The sequence below is a fragment of the Protopterus annectens genome, chromosome 2.part0, assembly GCF_019279795.1.
Source record: "Protopterus annectens isolate FY-2018-M chromosome 2.part0, PAN1.0, whole genome shotgun sequence".
In the NCBI taxonomy this organism is placed as follows: domain Eukaryota; kingdom Metazoa; phylum Chordata; order Ceratodontiformes; family Protopteridae; genus Protopterus; species Protopterus annectens.
Window position 1 is genome coordinate 1,054,847,853 of NC_056728.1, and position 27,469 is coordinate 1,054,875,321.

Sequence of the window (27,469 nt, forward strand, 5' to 3'; positions counted from 1 at the left end):
TTTGCCATCAATCACACAAACCAGTTCCTCGGCGGTTCACTATGGAAAGTGCTTATTAGCATATAGTACTTATGTTTAGTTCGCAGTTAATCTTCATCCCATTAAAACTCATGTAAAACACAACCAAAGGGAAGGCACTTTTTAATGACTGAACACATATTTACAATCAGTCATGCATGACCTGCGCCCATACACTCAAAACTATGGCAGCACTGGTTCCCAAATGTGAACTGCACTACAGAATTAAATAGCAAAACTGCATTGTTGCATACCATGTACACCTTAATAATGACAATAGACATTCAGATTGTCTTATACATGTATGAATATGGACAGCAATTCTTCACAAATTTGAACACATGTACATACACAGTTGTATCTGTACTGATCATAAAAAAATGTGTTTCTGTATGTGACAATAAATGTGTAATGCACACAACATACTGGGAAACAGCTGCATATGTCTCATTTGTGCTGCATGCATTCCTGACAGCATTTTGCATCTAGTTTGACAAGCTGTCCCTCAAAGTATACCTACACATTGGAAACACAACATGAAATAGTACATCCACACTTTGCACACCACTCTCATAACAGAATATGTTAACCACATCATATGATGTTAGCATCATCTATAAAGACCACTATGACAAGGCAAAACATACTTCAGGGGTGTTGCAATAATTAAGCACTGTATTTTGCAGATGGGAGCAAAATAATTACATGTCTGTTAAATTACCACAGGAGCCACGTTATGTGTGTGTCTCTATGTATGTGTAAGTGTGTTTACATAGTCAGAGGAACATCAGTCTGCATCCAACTATCACTATTCTGGTCCCATTAAGAATTAATATCTTGACAGTCATATATGGTTACCCAACAATGACATGCAGGCCTCACAACAGCTTTCCACAAACATCCATTGAGGATGTTATCCACTAGAAATTGTCCAGAAGCAGTGTAAAAGTCATACATGTGCTGTGGTGCTTGTGTTAACCACTGAATTCTCTAGCTGGTGTACTTAATTAGGTAGGGGTTCTAATCTCACTGCAGTTAACTGGTGTGTGTGTGTGTCTAGTTAGAGAAATGTAAGTGTGTATCCTACTGTCAGCACTACAGTCCCATGGAATACAAATATTTTGACAGTCGTGCATGGCTACCCATTCGTTTCATACAGGCCTCCCAACATCGTCACTCAAACATGCAATAATGATGTTATCCACTATAAATAATCCAGTGGCATTATAAAAGTCAGATTTGTGCTGTGGCACTTTCATTAAGTATTGAGCTTTGTAGTTGGTGTACCAGGTTAGGTAGGGGTTCTAATCTCACTACAATCAGCTGGTGTGTGTGTGTGTGTGTGTGTGTGTGTGTGTGTGTGTGTGTGTGTGTGTGTGTGTGTGTGTGTGTGTGTGTAGTTTGAAAAGTGTAACTGTGTATCCTACTGTCAGAAATACAGTCTCATAGGTTCATAGATTCATAGGTTTATAGGTGTGTAATAGGCTAATGGCCCTGGAGCCTTTACAAGCCTAGCCCATAGAAATGCCCTGGCATCATGCTGCCCCACATTAGTTGCCAGTGTCTCTATCAAGTAGAACCGCTGGACTGATCCCTGGGGTGAACTTTCTATTTCCCATCCACTCATCAAGATTTCTCTTGAAGAGGACTGTGAGGTTCTCTGCTTGACATGTATGAGAAGTCTGTTCCAGAGCATAGGTTATGAACCTGTCTCTCCAGCATGTTCTGTTGATTGTGGTAATGAGGTGGAGGTCTCTGGAGCATGTGGTGTGGAGAGATAGGGATTTCTTTAGATGCAGCATTTCTAACAGAGCTGGGTCAGACATGGCTTTGTAAGACATGGAGTACAAATGTTTTGACAGTCATACATACTTACCCGCCCATGTCATACAGGCCTTCCACTATCTTCTCTCAAATGTCCAGTGATGATTTCGTCCACTATAAACTATCCAGCAGCATTGTAAAAGATAGACTTGTACTGTGGTGCATGCATTAACTACTGAGTTATCTAGCTTGTATACCTATTTAGGTAAGGGTTCTAATCTCACTGCAGTCAACTGACGTGTGTGTGTCTGTAGTCAGACGCATGTAGCTGTGTATCCTACTGTTGGCAATACAGTCCCATGGGGTCCAAATATTCTGACAGTTTACATGCCTACAAATCCATATCATACATGCCTCCCAACAGCTTCTGTCTAACATCCAATGATGTTGTCATCCACTACAAATTGTCCAGAAGCATTGTAAAAGTCAGACTTGTGCCCTGGTGCTTGTGTTAAATACTGAGTTCTTTAGCCTGTGTATCTAGTTAAGTAGGCATTCTAATCTCACTGCAGTCAACTGGTGTGTGTGTGTGTCTGTGTGTTTGATTTTGGTTGGTTTGCATTCAGGAGACCATTTTAGAATGCCATGTGAAAAACTCCTACTACCATCTTCTTCTCACCAGACATTGCTGATGTCATCAGCTATAATTGATTTTCTGACACTATAAAAGCCAGACTTATGCTGTGGTGCTTGCATTAAGTACTGTACCCTGTAAATAGGTAGGGATTCTACTCTTACTGCAGTCAACTGGTTTGTGTATGCATTCAACAATCAGTATGTTGACAATTTTAGAATGACATGTGAGTCCACAGCTATGTCAGACACTCCTCAGAACATTTTCTCGTAACATACATTGATGAGTTAATCCTGTATAAAATGCACTCTGGTAGTATTCATGACAAATGTGTGCTGTGGCTGTAACATTAAGTGCTGCATCTGTAACATTAAGTACTGTGTTTGCAAGCTTTATTACCTAGATATATAAAGGTTCTAATCTGACAGCAGGCAACTTCAATGTGTATACATCCAACTATTACTTTTCTGAAACAATTTTACACAGATATGTGACTCCACATCCATGTCAGACACTCCTTCCAACATGCTCTTCTTAGCATACAATGGTGCTATCAGACTTCATAAAGTGCAACGTGATAGTGTTAAAATCAGACATATGTGGTGCTAGAGTTACATTGAATGGCATTCATCTTCTATCCCTACACAGGTGTAATGTTCAAATCAGACCCAATATACTGCTGTGTGTGTGGTTGCTGGTACACTAAGGCTATTGTGTGATCTTTAGAATCACTCTTCATTTCCCTACCACTTAGGAGAACCTTTAACATAGCCCCATGCATCCACCATCCTCTTTTTTCCTCTGGCCACAGTACATCGTTCCTGCAGAGGAATGGAGGATGTCCTCATCTCAAATATGCAAACACACTTTATGAAGCAGAGTCCTTCCATGAGCCCCTGCAAGCCATCTCAATACCACTCCATATCTGATTGCTAATGTTGTCATGAGGTGGTGCACATGTCGCATATAGACAATGGCAGTATATAATGCAATCCAACAAATACACACATATGTGCAGTTCTCTTACTATCTTCCATCACATAGATATAGGGAGTTTATTTTAAATGGTATAATAATAGCTATGATTTTATGTGATGTTGGCCATTAACTTAATAATGTCCCATGACCATATGAGCATTTGACACATCAATGTTGCTGTTATTGACACCTGCTATGCTGTGGTATTGATGTACATTATACCTACCAGAGGTTCTTACAATCTGTGATGTGAGATAATGTATTGATGGCCACTGCTGCCATTTCATTACATGTTCCTTCTATAACAGCTGTAGTAATATGCCTCCTGAGAACTGTTGACATAGTATGATAACGTTTTACGATCCTCGGCTGGGGTGCCTTCTGTGCAGAGTCTGCATGTCCTCCTGTGGTCGTGTGCGTTTCCTCCTCGTACTCCGGTTTCCTACCACATCCCAAAGACATGCTGTAGGTGGATTGGACACTCTACATTGGCCCTAGGTGTGAGTGTGTGCATGTGTGTGCCTTCTGTGGAAGGTTGGGCACCGGGCTGGCAACTCGACACTGTAAAACTCCACTGCTAATCATGAGCAGACAGGTGATCCACTGTGGTGACCCCTAACTGGGAAAAGCCGAAAGAAGAAGAAGAAGCTGGCTTATTATGACATGTGTAGTAATGGAGCAGATCAACTTTCCACATAGTTCTCATTCCACCATTACAGAGACACTTGCAGTATGACACAGGTGTTCATTTCTCTACCTACCATCATTAAATGCTCTATGACAGACATCATGCCATAGGTGACCTTGTCATCAGGCAATGAGAAGGGATTGTCTAACCAGAAATGTGAATGTCAAAGGATATAATTATAATGTAGGTTAAAGGCATGCAACATTGTAAAAATCAGTACAGTATAAATCAGGCTTTGGAGCACTGTATGATGCTAATTTGCACAATGTTAATATTGGTCAGATTGTTTCTCTGCAATTTCAACAATTAAGACAGAAGATTTTGCCCAAGTACATGAATTTAATTTATTTTATTTTGTTTTGCCTTTGTTTACTGAGAAAGTCCAACTAGGATTAGCCAAACCCCTTTTCAGTGAAGGCCTGGGAGGAAAAGTTCCTCAGTTTCCTCAGTTTTTTAACAACAATTATCAAGATTGCATGTAGAATGACATTGTGCAAACAGTATACTGGTATAGTACATGATATTTTAAATAGTGTGCATAAATTGTCAGAGTACATGAATATTTAAGTAGTTTCTATATATTTTCAAAGCATGTCACAATATATCACAATATACTTATATAGCATAATTATTTACAAGGTGACCTTATAAGTTGTAATGTAGATTATTTTCCATTTGGCATGACTGGGATAGAAAAATAACATTTTTGTTAAAAAAGGGACAATAGTGTGCATAAATTGGTGGAGTACACAAATATTTAAGCAGTGTCTATATATTTGCAAAGTATATCACAATATACTGATATAGCATCATATATATTATTTGTACGGTGGCCTTATAAGTCATAATATAGATTATTTTCCATTTGGTATGGCAGGGAGAGAAAAATAGTACTTTTGTTAAAAAGAGAGACAGCAGTCTTCTTAGAGACATTATTTTGGTGGTTAGTATTTAAATCCTTAGTCTTTAGAGTAAGAATGAGTATTACAGGTGAAATGTCTATGTGGGAAGTTTAATGGGGGTGGGGGTAAGCAGGCTTTGACCTTCAGGTCAAGAAATGAGGTGCTGTGATTTTATTTGATGTGTCCAAGAGAGATTCAGTGAAAAACAGAGAGAGAAACTACATCAGAGGAAAGGTAATAGGTAGCTCAATAAGGGAATTCTGTGTATTAATGATATAGAGTACCTTGCTGTTGACACGATTATGACTATAGCATCTTGGCAAGTATATTAGGTGGGTCAATGGTAGCATCTAACTGATATGTATTGGGAAGGATAGTAACAGGTGTGCAGGTAAGAAGTGGTGGTGAGAAAGAGGTAGCGGTAGGGCTGAGCGTAGAAACAGAGAGAGTAGGAAGAGTGTATGACAACAGAGATAAGAAGACAGGTGGTGCTAATAGAACTGTGAGGGTGGGGGGAGCAGTGAGTGGAAATGAGGAAGAGCTATGTAAGAGTGAAGTGACGTTGGAAAGAGTGAGGGGTGGAAGAACTGGTGTGGATTAACTGATCAGTGATGGAGCAGTCAGGGGAATGCATGGATGTCAAATACAGTAAGGGCAAGTAGTGAATAGAAAAAGAGATGGACAATGAGCCAGTAACTAGCCATGTACCCTAGGTACTAAAGAAAGTGACCACAGACATATCTGCATCAGTAGAAATAGCCAGAGTCAACAGAGATGGCATCAAGTATGAAAGTATAAAATCATCCACTTTATTGCAAATAAAAATGTTGTTACCAGGGGTTTTGTTGTGTTTGGTTATTAGTTAAAATTACCACTGAAAAGTGACTTTTTGGAATTATCAGTAGAAACAACCAAAAATATACTGACTAAAATAAGCCAAAACCAAGGGTGTGCCAACAACATTGGTTGACCTGTCGAAAGTTAGGACAGTAGTGGTGAAGCACAGGAGACCAGATCTGTGGCAGCTGCATGCTTTGTGGCATTAACACTTCAAAATGAATCAGATTAGAGTATTTCACTGTTGTCCTATAACTTCATTGTATACATTGGGGGGGGGTGAGTTAGTTGACATATGGGCAGCAGTTCAGTGTTCTGAAAGTAGAGAATTGAGAGTCAGGTGATATGCCTGGTTTGTTGGCATCTGCATGACAAACATGCTGGACCAGGGTGGCTATCAACACGAAGGGCAACTTGCAACACATGCAAGCAGTGGGGCAGAAGCCATGCTGGGTTTATAACTTTATCTGTGAAAATTGTCAGTATGTCTGTCACTGGCATCAGCACAGACATCTAGAGCGGCAGTGTTCCTGCTGAGTAGGTTGTTCAACCAGGGCTAAACAGGAAACAGGCAGGAGGGTTCTCAGAGAAGTGGCATCAGCTACAGGTAGTTTTGCAGGGGAATGGAGAAGAGTTGCTGTGGGTTGGTAATGCTACTGGTGAATGCAGGGGGTTAATATTCATATAATGAGAGAAGATTTGATAGGCAGCACACTAGATTTTGTGGATAGTGAGAAAATTGTACATCAATTTCAAATAAATGTTTTGATTTCAAGGTCATGTAGCCAATTGTTCAGTAAGATAGAAGGCTACCCAAACAGAGCAAAAAGGAAACAGGAGACACCAGAGTAACTGATGATAGAGGATCAGGAATGAAGCTTAACAGTTGCCTTTTCTCTTCACCCAGAGAAGGAATTCAGGTTGTCTGCCACTTACTGCTAAGATGCATGAGGGATGTATAGGGTTATTCATCACTCTTGCTCCATGGAGGGAGGATCAGTTAATGCCTGCAGGAATGAAGAGGCAGAGAGGTCATTATTGCTCTATATATGTAGCTGTAGCAGAAGTAAAGAAAAGCAGGCAGCACTGGATAGCCATGCTAGATGTGGGCATGCCTTTCACAGGTCTGCCAGATGCAAAGGTAAGCACAAGTACTGGGATGCACAGGTCAGTCGCAATTGTTCTTTTTCTAAATGCTTGCTTGGGGGGGTGCATGTCTTCCTTGGCACAAATACAGAGGTACAGGACATTACTGGGTAAGGTGTGAATTTCCTCAGTAATTTTAGAAGTGCTGGCAGGGTCAGAAAGGTAAGTATTAATGCCAATTACAGCAAATACTGAAAGTGCCACTTAGTGAAGAAAAGACAAACAAATGTGGCAGAATGGAGCAGTATCTGGGCATGGAACTAAATGTAGTAGATCAACATTGCTGCCAGCCAAGAGCTGCATGAAAACTAAAAGAGAATAGTTAATGGAACAGGTGGGGGTTAATTAACATTGAATTTGGAGTGCTCTGTTAATGGAAGACATTAATTAGATGCTTAAATGTTACTTTCAGATACAGGATCAAGAATTGTCTCGGGCCTGACAAGGTATGTAATAAGATTTGAAGATGTGGGAATGTTTTATTGGAGACTGTGACTAACAGTCTTTCCGGAATGATTTTGTGTTCTTCATTGATCCTGCTAGAATGGTAGTGATAGGAGTCTATTTGAGTGCCAGGAGACTGTAGCAAAACACTCAGAAAGATGGGTCATGGGAGAGAGGTGCAGAGATATTACCTCTTCAGAGCTGCTTCCCATATGCATAATTGTCTTCTTTTAGAAGGAGAAAATAAAATAATTATGTATGCAGATGTATCCTTCTCTTTGAAGGTCACAAAACCTACAAATCACTGTCAAAAGCTGTCCAGTCTTAATTTACAGACCTCTGAAACTGGCATCACAATAATAAATTACAAAGTAACAGCTCTAAAACTAATGCTAAGATCTCTGCCACAAATAAATTAACTTCACTCCCTCCCATAGTCCTAATACACTTAAACTGGAATGTTTTACCAAATGTTACAGAAGAGAACTTGGTGTAACTCTTGACTCCTCATTAAACACACAGATATAATCATACAGCTGTTATCTCTGGCAAGGTATTTTTATAACTAAAACTATGTTATACACTCTCACACCTACTCCCCCCAGCAGCACATATGGTATTGGCCACAAAACTCCTAATTCCAGTAATCAAATATCCCACCCCCTTATTGCTCTTTATTCCACAAAAACACACAGGTACTACAAATAGCAGAAAATAAAATACTTAGGTTTGCCCTTCTTGTGGGTGAAAATCATCACCACTGCATTCTAAATGAAAAGGCACACTGACTACCAATTACCTACAGACTCGACTCAATGCACTAATTTTTAAAATTCTTACACAAGATTATTGTTCACCCCTTGAAAAGATTACTCCAAACAGAAAACAAAACTACTCCCTTAGTAGACGCAAGAAAACACAACCATCTCAGTCAAAGCCAGATCAAATTGGACATTGGAGAAAAACCTTTCAACATAGTAAAATACATCCCTCTTCAGACCCCCCCTCTTAAACAACACTTCTCATTTTTCTGTTTTCTAACTGCCTGCATCCACCACTTTACTCTCTTTCATGCATCTCCTGTAACTAAGTTCTAAACCTTCTAGATACACCAATTTGGAACAGGTTGCCTAAACTGAAACAATCCTATATTATATTCTATGTTTATTCTATTACAACTGTCCTCCTATATAATACTCGTATCATCCATTTTCTCCTACATTATTTTATAACTTACTTCAATATATCTTTCCAACTTTTTACAAACCTATGCAATTCTAAAATCTCCCTTTTTACATAATTTTATAACTCACTAACTTCATTATGTATCTTGAGCTACTTTTAAACCTTTCTTTATGGAAATGAAAGAGCACTAAACTTCTTTACAACAATGTATTCCCTTCTGCAGTCTCAGTCTATTTACTTCTACTAGATTTTACAGCAGGAACAACTGTATAGACTTATAATTCTTGATATAAATATCTTAATGTATATACCCATCTTGTAATTTTGTTGTTTCATGAGAAATGTAACTGTTTTTCTGAGAACTGCTTGAAATTCAGTTGTTAATATAAATGTACTGTAGTGGAGCTTTTTTACCTGGGTCTCAGCTGATAATGGGCTCTGCCCAGTTGGACTTTCCCAGTCAGCAAAGACAAACAAAGGCTCAGTCCTAAGAGCCTCAAAAATAAGCTGCACTCCTTGGAAGCTCTCCTCACCCTGGATGATGCTGACATCTGTGCAGTTACTGAATTATGGTTCAACACCATAGAAAGCAATCTGGCAGTGCATGGCTATAATGTCTTTCATACATTCCAACCACCCACTGAACATGAAAGAGTTAAAGGTGGAGGTTTAGCTATTGACATAAAGGATAAGCACACTTCAAGGCTGGTCAAAGACTATAACATAATTAAGCTACTCCATGTCCAACTAACCATGGGAAAAATTCATTACCATATTCTTGCTAGCAACAGGTCCCCCACTACGGACTAGTAAACCCACAGATCATACCTGAAGTTACTAGAATCACTCACCATCCAACCCAATACCATACTCATGGGTGACTTTTACTACCCCTCCATTAATTGGAAGGCATACATGACCACTAGCAGCATTGTTACCTCACAGCAAGAGGTTCTCCCGTTAGATTCTCGGCTTGGCTTGGAAGTGCATTCTGTGTGGTGTCTGCATGTCCTCCCCACAGTTGGGTAGCGTTCAAAAGACATGCGTGTGTAAATGGGTGTGCCTTTGTTGAGGATTGAGCATCGAGCTGGCACCTCGGTGTTTTGTAAAAATCTACTGCCAATCTTTAGCGGACCAGAGTTCTGCTGTGGCGACCCCTTACTGGGAAAAAGCAGAAAGACAAACATGACCACTAACATGCTGGTGCAAAAATGTCTTGACTTTGTAAATTCAAATGCCCTAGAGCTGCTAGTCTGCACTCCCATTAGTGGAACAGATATCCTAGATCTGGTACACACAAATATGGGAAACTGCTGCACCCTCCCCCCAGTGTTATGTCCTCACTAGTAAGATCAGATCACAAAGCAATCTGCCTTAAAATAAAGGTAAAACAAATCACCCCCACCTGACCCCAAAAACTTTTAAGAACTCCTCTAAAGTAAATTACCCCTATTATGGAATGGCCTAGCTAGTTTCCAAGCTGTCTCAAATCCAGAAAACACAGAAATATATGCAGAGGCATACACAAAAGCCCTGTATAACCATATAAACAACTGCATACAAAACAGCAGTACTAGACTGAAATAAACCCAGGTCAAACTGGAAAAACAATTCACCCTGGTGGACCCCTAGTATTAATAGGCTGTACAACAAAAGAAAGAAAATCCTTTTGAGAAGCAAGAGGGAATGTGCACAACATACAGAGGTCCCACATTAGTCCAAACAAGTAAATCAGGGTACTAGTTAGTTCTCTGAAAGCAGACTTTGAAGTAAAAATAGCCTCCAAAGCTAAGGATAACCATAGATATTATTCTTACATTTGACCATCACATGTCTACAGTGGTGAGGAAATCATTCTATGTTGCACAACTTATAAAAAAAAGTATGGCATCTAAATCCTAGAAAGTCATTGTTCCACTGTATTTGGGATTCATCAGACCTATCATTGAGTACAGTGGCCTCTTTGGTATGTGCCTAACCAGGCATATCCAACAATTGGAATGTCCGCAGGGGTACCTCACTAAAAGAATACAGGGCATAAGTAAAATGTTCTATGCAGACTCCCTCAAGACTATCTCTGTATTCTGTCTCCTACAGGCATTTTAGAGGAGATCTACGCCTGGCATACTGGACATTGTCAGACACCACTCTGATGGACCTCCTGCATATCCACAAAACAGACAGCACCAAAATTACCCATTCAAAAGACTTAAACTTTGCTTGTGATATAACTAGAACCTGCTGGAGAGATAGGCATGTATCCTGGAGACTACCCCATCTATGGAACAGGATCCCCATCCATGTGAAGCAGAGTTCCTCCCTAACCCAGTTCAAGTGCAACTTGGACAATTGGATGGGAAAACAGAAATCCATCCCTGGTTTGGCACCTATGTCTCTAATGGATACAGGTAACCTGTAAATGGTTCATCTGTCAGGCCCATGCTTACACTTATCAAGGGTATCAGAACTTGTCAGAGATTTGGGATGCATGGCTAGGCTTAAAAAGGCCCTTGTGGTCATTAGCCTAGTAAACACCCATGAACCTATGAAACTATAAGGCATTTTTCAGTTATGTCTGCAATCGTAAGGGCAACACCCAACAATGTGCAGAATTAGTTGTAGATGGCATCAGCTATACTCAGTTGAAAGACGTGGCAAATCTACTGGCCAACAAATTCAGCTCAAATTTCACTTCCCCATCACCCCCAGTTCTCTATATAAAAAAAAAATAACATCCACTGCTCCACTGCCAATTATCACCAAAGAAAAGGCTGCCATTATGCTCTCTAAAGCTAAGAACACAGCTTAAGTGGGGCCTGACAATATACCAGGTTGTCCCTTTAACAGCTTATATCAGGACTTATCAGGTCATTTAAACACAGCCTCTGGATTGGCTATGTCCTGAGTGGAGGAAAGCAACAGTCATCCCTCTGCATATAAGGAGACCATCTACTGACCTGGGAAATTACAGACTATAAGTTTATCTAGTTTTATATGTAAGGCCATGGAAAGTATAATCATGGACCTTATAAGTAATGACATAGGAGACCTCCAAACACTGCCCTTACCCAATTTGGCTTTGTCAAGGGCAGGTTATGCTTACTGAACTTGGTGGATTTCTTTGAAAAAGTCACTAAGGCCATGGATCGCCTATCTCAACCTGGCCAAGGCACTTGACACAAATTTCCATTCAGGTATTAAAAATAAACTTAGAGAATTGGGCATAAATCCCTGTGTCATCCGATGGATCACCAATTGCTTCATGGACAGGGCAAATGGTTAAAGTGGGTGAATCCAGATCCAGCAAGAGGCCAGTTACTAGTGGTTTGCCACATAACTCTGTACTGGGACCACTCCTGTTTAAAATATACTTCTCTGAAGCCAAGGCAAATGTGGAAAGACATGAAATGCTGCAAGCTGGGATCAACCCCAATGATGTAGAGCCGACAGATGATTGGTGCAAGAACCATGGCCTAAAACTAAATGCAAAAAAGGCATTATAATATCCTTTGGGAAGTGAAACACCCATGCAAATAACAGCATCAATAGCATTCCCTTTAGACCAGATACAGATATGCGGTTAGACACTAGCCTGAACCTTGACCACTATATGTCCAGAATGGTGAGGAAATCCTTTTATGTGGCAATCTGTCTCCTGACGACTATTAAGGGATGACCTATGCCTGACCTACAAGACACTCACAAATCCCGCCCTGATGGAGATGCTACACATCTGCAAGTCAAACAGCACCAGGGTCACCCAATCTAGGGATTTAAACTTACTCAGCGACTCAAACAAAACATGCTCGAGTGATAGATATGTGTCTCAGAGATTGCCTCTTCTTTGGAAAAGGCTTCCTATTCACATTAAGCAGAGCCCTTCCCTGGCCCTTTTCAAATCCAATTTGTCTAAATGGATAGGGAACTGCAAATTCACAACTGGGGTAGTGGTTATGCCCTTTATGGACAGGGACAATTTGTAATATACTCAATGCATAGCCACAAATCGTTGTCATCCTTTGCCCCTAAGGGTTATATATTGGGTAAAATCAAGTTATATTGGCTTAGCTCATAAGGACCCTTAAGCTGTTAACCTAGTAATCTCCTATGAACCTACGGATCTATAAAAAGACTTATTTAGAATAGGGCTAGGTATATGGAATCAGCTTCGAAAGAGATAAAAAATATATTGAAACCCTGCAGACATTCAAAAAAAGGTCTTGCATTTCCAAAATTAATCAAAGTACAACTGTTTGATGAGGCTGCCTAATTTTGTGGCTAATAACAGCAGATATTTTGTGTTCCTATAGCGTTAAACCTGTACATACTGAATCTGCTATACTACAACTTGCTTACAATAAGTACTTTTTATTAATTTCTTTACCTAGTAATTAAACAAGCGGTAATGCTGTAAAGAGATATGTTGTATATGACATTGTTACTGTAGTGACCTCTTGCTGGATCTGCATTCACCCCTGTTAACCACTGCAGTGCTGTGCCACAGTTGTGGCTAGAAAGGGTCAGCCAACCAGCTCACCTACCTGTTACCAAATGGTAAATGAACCAGGAATAATTAAGCAATGGGAAATATGCATGTTATAGTCTAATCAAATAACCAAGGGCTGGTTATGCTCTGCAGGGAGCAAGAAGCACTAAATTGGGCACCATGGGGTTGGTGGTAAATCTGCTGTTTACAGGCATGAAATATTACATGTCAGGCAGAGGACTGGTCAGGAGTTTCAAGTCTTTTGGCAACTTGTACCAGAATTAAGAACAGAAAGATTTTCACTCTGGCCCTGGTCCCATGGCATTGATGGATAAAGCTCCAACTATTCCTCATATGACTTAACTAGCAACATGGACAATAGGGGGTCTAGGCATGAGAATGTGGGAGTTAGTGACTGATGCCAGCTCACCTATCTTGAGAGAGGATGGTGGTAGCTTGGCTCACTGCATTGTGGACAACTGCCAGCAGTATAGGTCTGTCACCTGCAGCAAGAAGCCTGGTGCGCACATACCGCAAGTTGTATGCTGTTTGGCTAGGAGACTAGGCACGTTTGGTACCATGCATATGCCTTTTGATATCAGATGTGGGTGCAACATGCAAACTGCTGGGGAAAAGGAAGGGATTAGGTGGATGTACAAAAAAAAATCACAACTCTTTCAGTGGATGATGGCATCAGTCTCAACATCTGTCTCTCATCTCTCAGTAGAACAAATGGGCTGAAGGGCTTGCACATTTGGGAGGTATAAATAAGTATACAGGCTGCTAGAGGAGGATGCTTGATGATTATTGCAGGGGTGAGAGCCCAAAAACATTAAAGAGGGGTGATCAGTCCTTGGTGCAGTCTTGTAGACTAGAGGAAAACTATGGCTGGTTTTATGGTAGCATTCTGGCTCAGAACATCAGGAAGGCAATATGAACATTAGAGGTAGTAACAAATTACACAACAGCAGAGGTGGAATTCTTCACATGAGTACAGAGATCCATGAGAAAAGGTGAAGACCTTTGCCTTGGACAGGATAGTTTTGCTTTATCTGAGTAACTGTCGATGGAACGTAAAAGCAAACAATGTTATTGGAAGTCTTGTGGGGAACAGGACAGTGACATGCATGGGTAATCTGTAAAAAGATAGACTAACAGAAAACAGGAGACCAGTAGTGGCTCCACTTCTTGAAAATTTGGTGCACTGCCAAGTGAGATAAGTGGTCTGAAGGAAATGTGTTCATGTAGCAAACCAACATGGCTTGGCTACGTTTTTGAGCTTTCTGAGTTTGTAAGGTGTTAGGGCCCTCCTGCATGGAAGGAAGTAAAAATCCTATGTTGTGACAAGGTCAGAATCATGCTTCAGTAGGTAGTGGTGGATGTTAATAAGTAAAAGGTTGTCTTCATAGTGAAGAGTGAGCATATAATCTTCAGGGGTCTCAGCTTAGAGCAGCTACTGCAGGCATTGCAGAGTGAATGGATTGCTTTTAAAAGGCAATAAAGACCAGTTAGTTAGCTTGCAATCAGGATGGAGAACCCCCGTGAGCTTGCAGACATGGGATGTGGGGATAAAGCAGATAAAACTCTGACTACATCTCAGGAAACCCAAGTCTGGATAGTGGCTTGAGCATTTGATGGGCAGTCAGAAAAGCTGGACCACCCATCCTTGTGATGGTGGTTTTCTCTCTGCTATCACTTCTGCTCTTGTGAAAGAAATGGGCATGGCTTCTGAAGCCATTGCCAGGAGTTCCTGCCAGCACATATAGGGGAGCATGTATGCTCAGACAGGGGCAGAGATGGTCCTTGTGTTGACACAAGTGCTCATGACAGCACAAGGTACTGGCACAGGCCAAAAGTATAAAATAAAAAAGCTGCCATCATTGGAATGCCAGCTGACAAGAACAGCAAGCATCTTTGTGGCTGCCTGAATGACAGACCCCTGCACAGGGTGGTGTCTGATCAAGCAGAGGCTTGAGGATTGATTGCATGGATACAAAAGAAGCATAAAAACAGAGATCCCCTGTTGAGTACTCAGTTTTAAAGTATTATAAGAAAAGCCATTTGTATATTGGGGTATAGAGTAGAAAGCTATAGTTCACTTTTTTTCTTATAGCAGAAAGAGAGTAACACATCTAGGAGGACAAGGCATACATTTCAAGCAGTAGGGTTGCAATGCAGTTTGCATTTGCAAGCGTATAAAAGCTACAACAGGTTAAGAGGGGTCTTCGAACATTAGTCCTGCTGTTTACTAACATTTTCTTTTCTTTTCTTTCCTTTTCTTTCTTTCTTTTTTTTTTTACTTTCTTTTTTTATCTTCTTTGCGGGATTCATATGGCCCTGGCTAATATGTCACTGATTTTTCTATTGCATGGATGATAGAGCCAAAGTCAGGAGTCAGGGAAGCATCTGGTACTACATCAGAAGGCAATTCATTCTGAAATAGGAACGATTTATAGCATAGTTGTCAAGATTATGTTAAAATTATAATGCATGTAATAATTTGCACTTTCATTTTGGAAGGGTATAGACAATGATTTTGAAAGATAACATCCATTCAGTTGCAGGAGGTCTCAAGATAATATGAGAGCAATGACCATAATTCCAGAACATATAGTCCAGCATAAGGTCCAAGAAAGGGCAAAGATATGCAATGGATCCTGTAGATCAATATGCGTGTATATACCTTTAAGAAGCTATCCAAGGGTTCGCACAAGTGTATAAATACTGAGCATGTGAAAGTCTGACTGCCATTTTGTAGTTAGCTGTTGAGATGTGAGCATGTATGTATGTAAGGTCTGTCTGTTAACTAGTTCATTCATATTTAATGATGCTGCTATCCACCCTGATGTGTTTGTATGTATTAAAGCATCAGAACAAAGCCCCAAGCCTTCTTGTTATATGTATTGGAGATGAATGAGTGACAGATCCCATAATTATGACCAAGGTTAGGTGACATTGAACAGGAGAATGTGCAAGAAGCGCTTAGGAAAAGGAATTAAATGGTAACACTTGATATAGACAAAAGACAGCAGGAATCTAGAGAAAGGACAGATTTTGCTTGAAAAAAAATTATGAGGCTTGATCTGTTCTACATGAGATTGTCAGAAGCACTGTGGCAAGAATGAATTATTCTAATCTGCAGGGCTAGGACATAGTTAAGTGCAAAGAGGACAACTTGAGACTGCAAGTGATGACTCAAGGTGATAACAGGGAGAGTTTTCAATCATGGGCCATAAAGGCCCTTAAAGTGATGCTCGTATCCCACAAAGTAAGAATAACGGACATGTCTCTCAATGGTCAAGTATGGTAACAGGTAAGAACAATCAGGGATTTAGGTAAGGATTATGCATGAGTAAGTAGTCTAATTATACACAAATTTTACTGCATTAAATATGTGGAATATGAAATGATGAAGGAAACAATAAGAATGTAACCTTTGCTATGATTTATTAAAACAATCTAACCACTAATGGCATGTTTATTGAAGTGAAACTTGAATAGTATTTTCCTTGTTAAAGAGCTAGAACATCTTTTGTGACAGGGATTTGGAAAGATTACAGCAAACCATGTGATTTAAGGTGTTGGATTTCAGGGCTGGAGAGCCAGAGCTGCATGTAGAATTAACAGGTAGCTAAATGAAACATCTGGTGGTAGACAAGATGAAGTGCATGGGTAATAATCCATATGTGCTAGCCAGTGACAAATAGCCCACTGTAAAAAAAGTAAAGCCACAAAGAAAAAAAAAAAAAAGTTAAACAAAAACATCATTTATCAGCAGGCCAAGACCGTTTGTATCACCATGAGGGATTTTGCTCACAATCCCGTTCTTATAAATGATAATGCCATGGTCACAGAGCCATAAGAAATTGCAAACATCAAGCAAATTAAAATAAGAAAAAGAATCGCTGCACCACATTTTCTTAACTTCACTGCAGAACAAACAATTTTCCAGCAAAAGCACAAATTAAACCAAAAGGCATATGACATAAATTCAGATTCGGATGAAAACTAATCAAAGAAAGAAAAAAACATAACAATAACTATGAGGGCACTTGATGAGAAAGTAGTCCCCACTGAACTGTAGTTAAAAATACAAATATTTAATAAAGTGGGATCTGAAGAATCCAGGTACACAAATACAGCAATATTTCAAAATGAAATTGAGTTTCCTAATTGCTCCCATTTCAGGTCCATTATCTGCACCTAATATAGATGTAATTAATCAGGCTAAGACAGAGGATTTCAGTTCAGGGTGAAACTCATTGTCATGAGGCCCTAGTCCCTCTGACAGCACTAGTGTGTTACAGAGTAGTCAGGGAGTGGTTCTTGGCTAGGTCATGAGTAAAATGCTAGCCAGTGGTTATTGATATTTTAAGGAAGCAACAGACAAGAATCTTAGGCAATACATCAAGTTCTATAGTATAATATGTATAAACAGAAGTGATAAATAAAATGTGGAAGAATGTAAACTTTGCTGGTCATCAGTAATGTGTTTAAACGATGGCAGTATGTTTTCTGAGATGAAACTACAATAGTTGGCCTTATGTACACTCAAGGACTGATTACTCAAAACTGCCGTATTCTCAGTGCTTGACAAATGAAACCTCTGTTGCATTGCAACAGCACTCTTTGAGAAGATAAACCCCAACTAGTAAGTATCATGGCAAAAGACTGGGCCGTCACTCAGTCAGTTCCTGTTGTAATGCATTTTGGTTTTCTGGCAGATTAATCAATCTTTTTTTGAGCATATGACTTGTATGCTAAAAATTCCACGGTGGTACGGTGGTAGCGTTGTTATCTCACAGCAAGAGGTACTCCCGTTCGATTCTCTGCTTGGCTTGGGAGTACCTTCTGTGTGGAGTCTGCATGTCCTCCCCGTGGTTGGGTAGCGTTCGAAAGACATGCATGTGTAAATGGGTGTGCCTTCATTGAAGGTTGGGCATCGAGCTGGCACCTCGGCGTTTCGTAAAAAAAATCTACTGCCAATCATTAGCGGACCGGAGTTCCGCTGTGGCAACCCCTTACTGGGAAAAAGCTGAAAGACAAACAACAACATGACTTGTATGCTAAAATGTTGGCTTATTGTACTGACAAAAATATTCTAACACTTGACAGAAAGCAACATCTGACTACTGACTTACTCCTCCATCCACTACTGTTTTTATTACAAATGTTACATATTATTATCCAAACCAAAGTATAAGAAGGTCAAGCAGACAAACCATTCAGTAAAAACTGCAAGAAAGACTCATCCAAGTTAGAATCTTAACTGTGTAAAGTCTTAATGCTGCTATAGTAGAGGCCCATGGATTACATGCAAATGAACTTTTAAGGACATTACCTTAAGGGGTCATTTACATATTTCCCATGTTCCTCCACTACTGCAGGTTTAAGGTTTTATAAAGTGAAGACTCTAGCTTGTCTGGGTCTTTCTTGTAGTTTTTATCTGGTATTACCCATCATGAGTCATGATGGTGTAGCACTACCAAATGTACCATTGACTTAGCAATGTCCGTCTATCACTTGTTCTTTCACAGACAAAATGGCTTTAAGTATTATCGAAAAAACTATGACTAACTAAGCTTAGCACATAACCTGTTCAATAATAGACCTTGTAGACAAGTACATTCATTTAATTTATATACAAAGGCCATTGATATTAAGCACCTAGCAAATTGTTACTGCAATTCAAAAGATATGATAAGCGCATTGTGACAGGACAGATCAGTCCTGCCAGAGCCTGATTATAAAACACCTTTCCAGTCAGTATAAATGTTCATAATTTGTCAGGTTTAGGTGCCTAATTTGGGAAGTGTTGAAAGCTCAACAGCTTCAGATCTGTCCCACATGTTGATTCCATTGTATCACTTGTATCAATCACATAGGTGGTGGATTCTTTAACAACTTTATAGAAACCATAATATTTCCTTCAAAATCCAAGCTGTTCATACTCTTTTCATATTCTTATCACCTCCATTTTAATTTTTAACACTTACTGTTTAATAGATTTTTCAAAATGTCACATAAACAAAGCACATTGCATATTCCAGAGAGAAAGACACAGAGAAAGGAAAAGAGCTAAAGCAATTCCCATAAGTAATGGAATTTTGCCAGTAAAGTTTGCAAGCTCTACTCATCACAGTAATGAAAACAGCTTGCTCAAACAATATGAAATCTAAATATTATGCCACATTTTAAGCCATTAACAAATATACATATTTTAAATTAAAATTTACATTATGGGGTTAAGAACTTGGTACAGTTTTAAAAGACTAGCAAACAAACATAGGATTATAGTGGCATTACAAGTCCATTGGCAGTCTATAAAAACAAGATATATGTTAGCCCAAAACGTATGTACTACAGCAGATTTTAGCAAGACTGCTCCATAAGCGTGGATATTTGTTTACAATCATAGTAATTATTAGATGTAGTAAACAATAATTAGAGGAACAAATACCCCCCATTTAGTTAACTTAACTTCAATATGATGCAGTCATTGTAACTTAAATGAAATAAACACATATTTTCTAACATATGGCATATCAGGAGTCAGAACAGTTCTGAGTTAATGACAACATTTAAACTCTCTGATACCTGTTGCCATATTAATAGCTTATTGAATATGTCACATTTTAAGAGCATATGAAGATACAGAATTAATAGTTTAAGATAAGGAAAGAGTACAAAGAATTATCTCATGTTTTTGTCAAAAGGAATTTAGACCAGTTATGAAATCTTCTTTAATGTAGTAAGCTTGGGACTAAAATAACTTTATACATCTATATCTATATCTATATCTATATCTATAGATGTATCTGTCTGTCTATTTATCTATATATATATATATATATATATATATATATATATATATATATATATATTTCTTTATATAATCTGTAGCAAAAATATCTAGGCCAGTAGTCTTATTATGTTTAACTGATGAAATACCATCTAAAGCTTCCAACACAGTAAAGTTTGCCTGTAGTACTTTAACAACATTGTATGTTATTTGAATGGAATTAAGATGTACAAGAAAATCCTCAATATCAGATTAATTTATATAGACATTTTGTAATTCATAAACTGATTTGTAAGTTTGACAAAATCCCCAAGAATTTCTTGTCAAATAGTAATGTTACCATTGTCATTATGTGGGAAATATTATTAGATGCATGGTTTCTCTTTAGCCAACTAACCAAAAGATAAGAAAACATATTACCCTCTTCAGTATAACTGGTCAAAATGTTTGACTCAATATGACGAAGCGTAGATGCTTGTAGGGGCTTGATGTCTTTTGGGTTGCTACCAGTTCTTCTAGTTTGCTGCCACCACATTTTTTTCTGGAGCTCTTTATCTCACCAACTTATTTTATTTTTCAGAAAGGCATTTCTTCTCTTTTAATAATCTTGCACTATGATGCCTTACTAATAAAAACTCCCTAACTATTACTTTACAAGATGTACATTTTAAATCTAATATTTCTGTCCTGCTAATCTGGTTGTTGCAAAAGAAAGAAGTTAATTATCCAGTTAGTAGTTTATGATTTAAGTTTTAAATTTTAACTTTGAGATGCATTAGAGAGTGATTTGAAAACTATATTGGGTCATTTATAAACTTCAGGTCATACTTTCACCACAAATTAGACAAAAGGAAGAATGATTTTGTGTGTGTGTGTGTGTGTGTGTGTGTGTGTGTGTGTGTGTGTGTGTGTGTGTGTGTGTGTGTGTTGGGGAGGTAACATCTCTGCCTCATGATATGTTTCTGTGTAGATCAAAAAGACCAGATAAAATGAAAAAACAAACGAGGACAACACAGCACAGCTAAAGACTCATAAAACCGTTGTTTAATTGATAAGCACTTTCATGACACTTCAGGTGCTTCTTCAGATCATTAAAAACATACAAATATGAAAACAGTAAAATACAGCAGTAAAAATATCAATCATCCCATAAGCTTACCTAAATAATGCATGTGATTTTAAATAGGGCTTTAAGGGGACAACTTCATTCAACCCAAACCCTTTATCTGCTTGCAGTAATATTATGAATTTCAACTCTGACATTTCAGTGTTGTTCATTACATCACCTATTCTCAGACTACTAGTTAACAACTGTATAGCCATAAAAACAAAGGAATGTGTATTACCATGCATTTTAATGAGCTTTGTAAGTGCATTCTTCTCATCACCTCTCTTAATCTCATATACATGTTCATGAATCTGCTCTCTAAGTGAGCGGTTCGTTTTGCCTATATAAAATACTGAGCAAGTCTAACATCTAGCTAAATACACAAGGTCATGAGTAGAGAAATCAGCATAAAAATCAAACTTAAACTCTTTACCTGTGCTATGGTGTTTAAATATATTAGTTTTGTCAATGAACAAACAAAAATGGCATGACCTGCAGCTAGAGGTCCCTATACATTCTGTATGTTGATTAACAGTCGAATCATTTATATGATTCTTATAACATAACATACGTTTTAATGATTTCTTGTTCCGAAAACAAAACCTAGGTTGTGATCCAACTATCCCTTTTATTCTATCATCAGCTGTAAGAATAAACCAGCTTTTCCTAAACACATCACAAATGACATTAACATCAGATGTAAACGGAAGTCAAATACCCATGCGGTGAGACATATTGTTAACACTATCTCCTCCAGAAGCTTCAAGTTTACTGGAGAAATAAGGTTTCACTTTATCCCTCCTATCAAAGTTCCTAGGATATAAATGTTCTTCTATCTCACTATTTAAAAAATCCTGGACTTCAAATCTCCCTTAAACTCTATAATGTCTCTCTAAAAACCAGCATCAGTACAATTAAGCCTAGATAATCTATAACCGTGTCCTTTCATAATGTTGCGATATACATATGTTGGATGTATAATTCTCCTGTGTAACAAATAATTCCTTTTGCATGCCTTCTGAAAACATCTTGAGGTAAAGTGTCCATCAAGACTCCTAGAAATATGCACGGCCCAGAAATCTAGCTCATAAAGGGAGGAATTCATAGTGAACCGCAAAAAAATAGTGGAGGAATTGGTATACTCTATGAATGTCACTAGCTCATCTGATGAACCTCTCCACAGGAGGAAAACATTGTCAACAAAATGTTATAGTTGCCAATAAACTGACAGAAAGGGTTCCCTGTCAGAACCTGTGTCATTTCCCATTTTGCCATGACCATATTGGTGCCACTATTGACACAAGATGTGCCCATAGCCATGCCTGACTTCGGCCAATAATACTTATCACCAAAAATAAAGCTGTTGTTGTCAGGAACTAGTTCTATAAACATAAAAATTAAACTAATTTGTCCAGCAGAATAATCACTGATATTAGTGATATAGGTCTTGATATACTACAATCCATGGTTAGGAATCACAGTGAAGAGGGAGGTGTCATCTAGCATAGCTATCAAAACCTCCTGATCAAGGGGTATACATTGTACTGTCTCAGAAAAGGTTTGCAAAAACTGCTTGGTGTCTAAGACCAGTATTGGTATTACCTAGTATGTGTCTTAACATTTTCTCAATATAAATAGAGAAAGATTCAGTAATCCACCTTCTACCAGAGGCAGTAGGTCTCATGGGGCATGTAATGGATTGTTTGTGGACTTTGGGTCATCCATAGATAACTGGCACAAGGGGATGTTCAATTAATAAAAACTATGCAAGTCTTGTGTTACATTCCTGCACATAAAACAGTCATACAAATCACTGTGCAATTTTGCAATCATATTATCTACATCAATGCACTTAATAACAGCATAAGTAGAGGTATCCGACAAAAGTTCATGCAAACTATTCACATAAAATACAAGATCCATTATCATAATAGCCCCTCTTTTGTCAGCGGGCCAAATAATTAAATCACTAGAATCTTATAACTGTTTAATAGTTAAAAACTCTTCACATGTCAAATTTTGAAAGTTACCCTTTTTATTCGTACTCTGCATTATTCATGACTTGTAATAACTCTGTTTCACAAACTCTGGAGAAAGCCTCTAGTAAAGGACAAAGTGAAGGAGAAAATGTGCTGGGCTTCTTTAACAAATTCACAGGCTTATCATTGTGATACAATAGTTTAAGCATCCCATTTCTAACAAAATATTTCAAGTCCAAAATGGCATCACAAAAGTCTCCTCTTTTAGAGGGAATGAATGAAAGTCCTCTTTCAAAAAGAGATATCTGCTGGGCAGTCATTTCAACTGATGAAATATTCCAAACTAGAGGGCTCTTGCCTGATCCCACATCTATTTGATCATGCAATTCGTCTGTCTGTCCAATGATGGCTTGTGCAATTTTCTCCCCTAACTTTGGGAACATCTTATTAAGGAGGTGTCCCTCATAGGCAGTGGAAGTGATGGAAAAAAATGGTTGGGCATTCAATAGAGATGGTGTGATTGTCTTCCTATGAACATCTGCTGTAAATGATTGTGTAACAGTTTTAGGCATTTATGTTGAAGTAGCTGTAGGTACCTTCACACTACCAATATTCATGAGAATACTGGATTCAGCCCAGTCACTCATGTCTTCCACATCAGTGGAGGTACTTGCCACACTTTTAAAAGTTGGAGCAGTGGACACTTTTGGCCAAGAAAACACATCTCCAGAACAGAAGTCTGATAGATTGTGACCAAGTTTCTTCTTCTTCTGCATCCTCAGCTTAGTTTCATAGATGGAAACATTACTGGTAACATTAAGTGCCACACGAGTAGCTTGAAATGGAGAATCATCCTGAATCTTCTTCATCATTTTATTAACTTCACCGATCAGTGACTCTTCCAATGGTTTGAAAAAAATCAATCATCAACTTAATATAATTAAAACTGACATCTAAATTCATCTTCTGTCATTTAGTTAAGAATTCAGGGTATACGTTTCCATACGTTGACATCTTTAAAATTCTTAACCTATGAGTCACTACATTAAAGTGTATGCAGGCTTGAAAGTACAACTGTTGCCACTGAAGCCTCTTAACTTTGAACAAATTGTTCTCGAGTTCTCTACATAGCAGACAAAGTGCTTGTATATTGTAATTAGGAGAGTCCACATTCTTATCCATCGCATTAGTATTAAAAAGCAACAATGGATTATCTTTCACTCTAAAAATCTCAGAAACATGATTGTGTCTCCTCTGTGAGCCTAGAGAGCCCAGTCTATTTGGGTCATAGTCCAATTCAATGTCCTTAAATCCCACAGCCATGTTCCACACACTGATAATAAAACAAATAAATCCAAGAGCACCCAAACTGAGGTGTGGATAAAGTTTCTTCACAAAAAAAAAAACAAAAAAACAAAAGTAAAACAAAAAAAAACAAAACAAAGGAGGACAACACAGCACAGCTGAAGACTCATAAAACCACTGTTTAATTGATGAGTGCTTTCACACCACTATGGTCGCTTTTCTAATGATCCTTCATTTCTTAATAGAAATGAGGTTACTTTCAAAACTCTTTAAACAATGAAGCATATACTGAAAATCAGATATACTTTGAAATCAGTGGAGTTCACAATACTGTCTTCACATTTATCAATCTCAGAAGTAAGTTCTCTTTCAATACTGCTAAAATGTTCATTCACTAAAGTCATATATAATTAGTACTGAGCTGCAAATTCAATTCCTGCCATTTTTTTCAACAGGTAAGGATATTTGTTGTCATAAGCCACCATCTTTGTCACTCTTAAGCCTCTTGGTATAATACCCATTTCAATATGAGCTGTAAAATACAGTCTTTTGTCACTATAATCTAGTGAGAAGTTTATATTTAATAATTTTGCCACATGTAACATTGATAGTGTAGATTATCTTGGCAATTGTACAAAGTGTCCATGTTTTTATATAGGTAACACAAATCAAAAGTTAAAAGAGAGAATAGCTTCACATCTCTCAGAAATTCATAAAGAGACTGGCGCAAATGCCCTATATATACAGGTTCTTCACTATGGTAGAGTGAGTCTACTTCATTTGATCGAAAATCCATTTGACCTAAACCCATTTGTTCAAAATTTCATTTGATCGAAAACCAGTATTCAAGGCAAATAACAGGGATTTGTCCCCCCTCCCCAATGTCGTGCGACCCTGGAGTTGGTATATATATATAGTTAAGGGGGTGTGTGGGGGGGTGAAGCCCCCACCCAATTTCGTTTAAAATCTGTACTTTTTGTTTCCTTTTCTTCTTTTAAAGGAAACTAGGTGGGGGCTTCACCCCCACACCCCCTCAATGTGGGGGCTGCATCCCCACACACCCCTAACTATATATATATATATATATATATATATATATATATATATATATATATATATATATACCAACTCCAGGGTTGCACGGAGTCTAAGAGTAGAGTAAGACTCCATGCAGCCAACATGTCCGCTGAGCGATCCAGGAACAGCCAGTAGGGGTGTGCAACAGAGCTCCTTAAACGAGTCCTACACGGACAGGGATTGGAGATGCATATTACCTCAATTGCAGGTGAAAGCTATGCAAATGAGGTAAATTTGTGATCCAGGAAACCCGAACCTGTCCGAGTAGGAGTAGTGTTATTTGCAGAAATGTACTCAGTTGACAACTTAGTACGGTTCTGCAAATAGCAAAACGGAGCCATGACAGCTCCAAAAAAAGGATGCATTTACATGAGTAAGCATGCCAATGGCCAAAAATACGGCCATTGGCAATGTTAAGTGATGCAAAAAAAAAAAAAAAAAAACTTTTTTTTTCATCCCGCTCTCCGGGATTTAATAGTAGCGCAGTGCCGTGCAAAAGCGCTGTGCTCTAAAAACCAGAAAATCAATAATGAAGATTCACAAATGTGGATTTTAATGCTAATATGAATTTACAATGCAAGTGAATGGCAGGCTGAAGACAACATGGCCACTGAGTAGAGGTTGCTAAGGGGGGAAGCTCAGTCTAAGAGATGTAACCAAGCATTAGTAGGCACTCCAATGCAAATGAGATTTAGGGTAGTGAATCGCAAGTTTACATAGCAAATGAGCACAGTCAGTGGAGTGTAGGAGTAGGATAAGAGGAGTAACAGAGTAGAAGATAGGTGACATCATGAGGGGGGTATGTATGAAAGAATGTAAGCTCATTGAAGCAGAGTGGCATGTGTCAGCTGTCATTTACACATCATTGAAAGAGGTGTGTCAACAGGTAGGGTAGGTAAAGGCAAGAAATTGAAGGTGTATGCCATGGATAACACCAAGTTTCTTGCTGAGTGTGTATGCGCGCGGGTGCACGCCTGCAAACCCGAGTAAGACAGTGTGCGCGCGTGTAAGTGTGAGTGCATGTGTTTAAGCCGGAGTAAGCATGTATAAGGCTGTTTAAAGAGTTGTAAGCGTGTTTGCGCTGGTGTGCATGCGTTTTTATAAGAATAAACACGTTTTAGTCCGTGTAAGCATGTGTGCGCACGTGTGAGCTGCTGTGAGCATGTTTGCACTTGTGTGCACGGCGCTGCCCCCCCGAGGAAACAGAAAGGAAAACGGAAGCACAACAAATAGTAGGAAGCTACCAGGGAGCACTAGCAGAGCTAGCAGATGAAAACAATCAGAAGCAGGCAATTACACAGGCAGTACACTAGCCCAGCCCAGCACTTAAAACACTGCAAACAACAGTCCATTATGTTTCTCTCAAGAGACACTGCAACACTGCAGTAAGCTAATAGAAGTGAAAACTGAAAAAGCTTTACTGAGCCAAGGAAATGTTAGGGGCTGCCATTGCTGTAATAAGGCGACATATGCAACATGCTGAGGGTGGTGACAATGCGAATGCTGCTGGACAACCCACAGTGAGGAGACGGAGAAGAGTGTACAGGCCCAGGGTAACCTACCAGGGGCTACATGAGCTGGAGATAGTGGAGCGCTATAGAGTGGACAGAGACCTCTTGCAGCAAATTGTTGAGCTGTGCAGGCCACGCCTCACACACAGAACCAACAGAGGGGAACCCATCCCAGTGGAAACCAAGGTATGTGTTGGCCTAAGAATATTAGCAACAGGTACCTTCCAGAGACCAACTGGTGATATGATGGGGATATCACAGGCATCAGCATCCAGGGTACTGCACCAGTTCCTGGATGCCATGTCAGCACATGTCGGTGATCATGTATATTTCCCCAATTCCCGTGAGGTATTGGCCAGCAATATGCATCTCTTCCAGCAAATAGTGGAATACCCTGAGGTAGTGGGTGCAATAGACTGCATGCACATATGCATCAAAGCACCAGCCGGTGGGTGGGGTAGGGTCTACTTCAACCACAAGGGCTTTCCCTCCATCAATTGCCAGGTCATTTGGAATGCCCAGGGCATAATGCTGAATGTGTGTGCTGGCTGCCCTGGAAGCTACCATGATTCCCATATCTGGCATCTGACGCAGCTGTACCAGAC